A 5,000-nucleotide genomic window follows, 5' to 3' on the forward strand; every position below is an offset into this window, starting at 1 on the left:
CCACAAAGGCTGCAGCCTCTGTCGACCATAGCACCCAATCTCCAGTGGCTCTGCCGCACGAAGCCGTGGACCGGCAATGACGCCACCCGCACCCGTTCGTGCACCACCCCAACCGCCAAACTCGCACCTCCAGCGGATGAACGGCGGACGTTTCTCCCCCCCGCACTCGTAAAGTGCAATCCACCCCTATAACTTGCGTTTCATGAAGAGTTATTTCCAATATGCGACATTCCCGCCTGTCCGTATACATGAGCGCGCGACCTGTACCACTTACGAGCGAGAGACGCGATCGCGTTGCTCACTGTACGGCGTCCGATACCGAGCCATCAGCATGTCGGTCCCCATGCGCGTTGCACTCGCACTCGCAGTCGCAAAAACGTGGGGCAAATATATTACGCGGAAGAGTTATAACAGACCGAGCCCCACTGCATGGGGGGAGTCTTTGTCACTAATGTACACAGATGGAACATTTTGGACTGGAACCAGATTACCCGTACACACGGCGCTGATTAGTAATCAATGCAGAGCCATCAAACTACAGCAAATATACACAACTGTCCGTATACATGCTGAAAGAGTCTGCCCAAAATGGGAACCACACGTCAGCCAGACACTCTGATCACGCACCACTCTCTGCTTCTAACAGGCGCACATACAATATGTAAGCACCAGCATGGAACAACATCCAGTGCATCTTCTCCGCCACATTACACAATCCACACTATCACAACCAGACCAGGAGGTCCGTGCGGAAAATACAATATCCCCAGCCTTTCGACATCCACCATTGCGCAGACCAGGCACCAACACCCACACATGTCCTATACAACGGTGCACCCAACATCACAATAGTACCTCCTGTCACAGCGCACAAACAATGACATGAGTCAAAAGACACAGGTCTCACACAATGCATAGAATTGGAGCGCCGCCTCTAATAAGCCAAAGGTGCATCCTGACGTGACAAATCTGATCATGTCACAAGCATTCACTTACTATAATCACTATCAACGAACCTGCCGCCCCCGCCCCCCCCCCCCCCCTACACCTTTCCGTACAACAACGTGTAACCTAACCTAAACCTAACCTAACCTATGTTGTACCTTAACCTAACCTATGTTGTACATTAACCTAACCTATGTTGTACCTTAACCTAACCTATGTTGTACCTTAACCTAACCTATGTTGTACCTTAACCTAACCTATGTTGTACCTTAACCCTAACCTATGTTGTACCTTAACCTAACCTATGTTGTACCTTAACCTAACCCATGTTGTACCTTAACCTAACCCATGTTGTACCTTAACCTAACCCATGTTGTACCTTAACCTAACCCATGTTGTACCTTAACCTAACCCATGTTGTACCTCAACCTAACCCATGTTGTGCCTCAAACCTAACCCATGTTGTGCCTCAACCTAACCCATGTTGTGCCTCAACCTAACCCATGTTGTGCCTTAACCTAACCCATGTTGTGCCTAACCCTAACCCATGTTGTGCCTTAACCTAACCCATGTTGTGCCTTAACCTAACCCATGTTGTGCCTTAACCCTAACCCATGTTGTGCCTTAACCTAACCCATGTTGTGCCCTTAACCTAACCCATGTTGTGCCTTAACCTAACCCATGTCTGTGCCTTAACCTAACCCATGTTGTGCCTTAACCTAACCCATGTTTGTCGCCTTAACGTAACCCCACGTTGTCGCCTAAACCTGCTCTGTAATTGTTATACGACTCGTTCAATTACTGTAGTGTTGCCCACCCGCAACCCTCGCAATATAGTTCGACTACTCGCACTGCCCCGCACCCCTGTGTATCGCTTCATGTTAAACACCTTGCAAGTCTTGCTCACTTTCCACATGCTCCTGCTGTACACTGTAATGTGGATGGCAGCAGGACGTACATGCCGCCCCTCCCCACGTCCCCACCTTGCCCCCTGCCTTCGCAAGCTGGTTGGTGAGAAGTTTGCATGTTCAATGCCCTTCGCATGCGACGTACTCAGGCTACGTTGTGGTGCGGCCTGTGTCAACTGTCCGCTGATGTCGTACGCGTGAACCACAATCTGTACTGCACATTCGTCCTTATGTACTGAATGATACATCGTGGCACATGTGTGACCGCACAACGACTGCGCCCAAAAACGGGCGGACCATACAGTGCAAATATTGTGCACGCAGCTACGTGTCGTCTCCCCTATGAGAGCTGGATTGCAGTGTGGTACGCCATAGAGACGTGTGGGAGGAACGGACGCCGTGGATGGCGATCAGCATGAGCTGTCTGTTGATGTATTCGGACCTAGTCCGTCTCTCCTCACACACCGTGATGGGCATGGTGCACCGCGTTCCATATCTGCGACCATGCTACAGAGGGCCGGTTGACAGTCGTTCGAGCAATGGACATCGCATACGTACGGGGGCCACCTTCCACGTATTGTCTAGGCGTGCACATTTTGTTGCGTGTATGTGGGCAGACGTAGTGTGGCGTGACACCTGACACAGGCATGCAATAATCGTTGAAGTTGCAAATGGCGATGGACGCCTGCCGTTTTTCTGGTGAAGTTACGCAAAATGAACAAATGGTAACCTGTTGTGGTGCGGTTGTTCTCGCTAGGGGTGAATCGGTGATGGCGACGATAGGTTGAGGTACTAACCGGTTGTTCCAGCGATACCCACCATGCCGACGAAACTGAACGGCATCTGGGTGTGAAGCGATACGCGGCGGTGGCTGGGTGGGACCGTCCCCGGCCGGTGAGGGGGCGCCTCCCGGCGTGCTGGCCGCGCGGTGCGTGGGCGCACGCGCTACAGCCGGCTGGTGGGGGCGGCCAGTGGCAGGCGCGCCGGCCGACGGACGCGGCAGGCGTCGCAGCTGCGCGCCGGCGCACCCTGCGCGCGGCGCCGTGCGGCCAAAGTAGGTCCTCGCGGGCCCGGTGCGAAGCGCGGTGGACATCTTCAGTGTGCTGGTCCGATTGAGGACTGTGTGCGTTGAGGATGCGCCGCCGCCCGGCGCTCGGCGCCGCGACGCCGTCTGCTGCTCGGTCGCCCCAGCGGTTCTCGCTGGTGGTTTGTATCGCAGCTGTGCGGATGTGTTGGCGCGTGCGCTGTGCTGGGAGAGTTCGCTTCGGCACCCAAGTGGGGCTTTTGTCCTTCTGTGGCGCTGGCGTTGGAGCTGCCGGTCACCGTAGGTGGCGCGTGTTGTCTCCCGCCGGCAATGCCACGACAGCACGCTCCCGGGCCTCTGTCGGCAGCGGCAAGCTCAGTTGGGAGCACGGGTGGTCGCACCGAAAGCGTCTACTCGCCTAACTCCGGGCGATTGCGCCTCTCTCGAACCCGACCAAGTACTTGGGACGGCGCTGCGCGCCGCCGGGACCTGAGAGGGTTTCGAGGTGTATTGTGCAGGGGAGCTCAGCCTCCTCCTGTTTGCAGAATGATTGAGCGGACGCTTGCGTGTTCGCGCGGGCCCCCGGGACACACTCCCGGGCGGCCGGCTGCTCAGCTCTAGTTGACGCAGCTCCCTGGTTGATCCTGCCAGTAGTCATATGCTTGTCTCAAAGATTAAGCCATGCATGTCTCAGTACAAGCCGCATTAAGGTGAAACCGCGAATGGCTCATTAAATCAGTTATGGTTCCTTAGATCGTACCCACGTTACTTGGATAACTGTGGTAATTCTAGAGCTAATACATGCAAACAGAGTCCCGACCAGAGATGGAAGGGACGCTTTTATTAGATCAAAACCAATCGGTCGGCTCGTCCGGTCCGTTTGCCTTGGTGACTCTGAATAACTTTGGGCTGATCGCACGGTCCTCGTACCGGCGACGCATCTTTCAAATGTCTGCCTTATCAACTGTCGATGGTAGGTTCTGCGCCTACCATGGTTGTAACGGGTAACGGGGAATCAGGGTTCGATTCCGGAGAGGGAGCCTGAGAAACGGCTACCACATCCAAGGAAGGCAGCAGGCGCGCAAATTACCCACTCCCGGCACGGGGAGGTAGTGACGAAAAATAACGATACGGGACTCATCCGAGGCCCCGTAATCGGAATGAGTACACTTTAAATCCTTTAACGAGTATCTATTGGAGGGCAAGTCTGGTGCCAGCAGCCGCGGTAATTCCAGCTCCAATAGCGTATATTAAAGTTGTTGCGGTTAAAAAGCTCGTAGTTGGATTTGTGTCCCACGCTGTTGGTTCACCGCCCGTCGGTGTTTAACTGGCATGTATCGTGGGACGTCCTGCCGGTGGGGCGAGCTGAAGGCGTGCGACCGCCTCGTGCGTGCTCGTGCGTCCCGAGGCGGACCCCGTTGAAATCCTACCAGGGTGCTCTTTATTGAGTGTCTCGGTGGGCCGGCACGTTTACTTTGAACAAATTAGAGTGCTTAAAGCAGGCAAGCCCGCCTGAATACTGTGTGCATGGAATAATGGAATAGGACCTCGGTTCTATTTTGTTGGTTTTCGGAACCCGAGGTAATGATTAATAGGGACAGGCGGGGGCATTCGTATTGCGACGTTAGAGGTGAAATTCTTGGATCGTCGCAAGACGAACAGAAGCGAAAGCATTTGCCAAGTATGTTTTCATTAATCAAGAACGAAAGTTAGAGGTTCGAAGGCGATCAGATACCGCCCTAGTTCTAACCATAAACGATGCCAGCCAGCGATCCGCCGCAGTTCCTCCGATGACTCGGCGGGCAGCCTCCGGGAAACCAAAGCTTTTGGGTTCCGGGGGAAGTATGGTTGCAAAGCTGAAACTTAAAGGAATTGACGGAAGGGCACCACCAGGAGTGGAGCCTGCGGCTTAATTTGACTCAACACGGGAAACCTCACCAGGCCCGGACACCGGAAGGATTGACAGATTGATAGCTCTTTCTTGATTCGGTGGGTGGTGGTGCATGGCCGTTCTTAGTTGGTGGAGCGATTTGTCTGGTTAATTCCGATAACGAACGAGACTCTAGCCTGCTAACTAGTCGCGTGACATCCTTCGTGCTGTCAGCGATTACTTTTCTTCTTAG

General features: G+C 54.0%; 1 non-coding gene across 1 annotated transcript in view; it reads left to right on the forward strand.

The window, feature by feature from the left end:
* Positions 1–3,508: 3,508 nt before the first annotated feature.
* Positions 3,509–5,000, forward strand: part of LOC124731533 — a 1,909-nt gene continuing 417 nt past the window's right edge. The window contains exon 1 of the ribosomal RNA XR_007008323.1: positions 3,509–5,000. This exon is cut by the window's right edge and continues 417 nt beyond it. This is a non-coding gene — a ribosomal RNA (small subunit ribosomal RNA).

This window comes from Schistocerca piceifrons, unplaced genomic scaffold, assembly GCF_021461385.2.
Source record: "Schistocerca piceifrons isolate TAMUIC-IGC-003096 unplaced genomic scaffold, iqSchPice1.1 HiC_scaffold_1292, whole genome shotgun sequence".
In the NCBI taxonomy this organism is placed as follows: Eukaryota; Metazoa; Arthropoda; class Insecta; order Orthoptera; family Acrididae; genus Schistocerca; species Schistocerca piceifrons.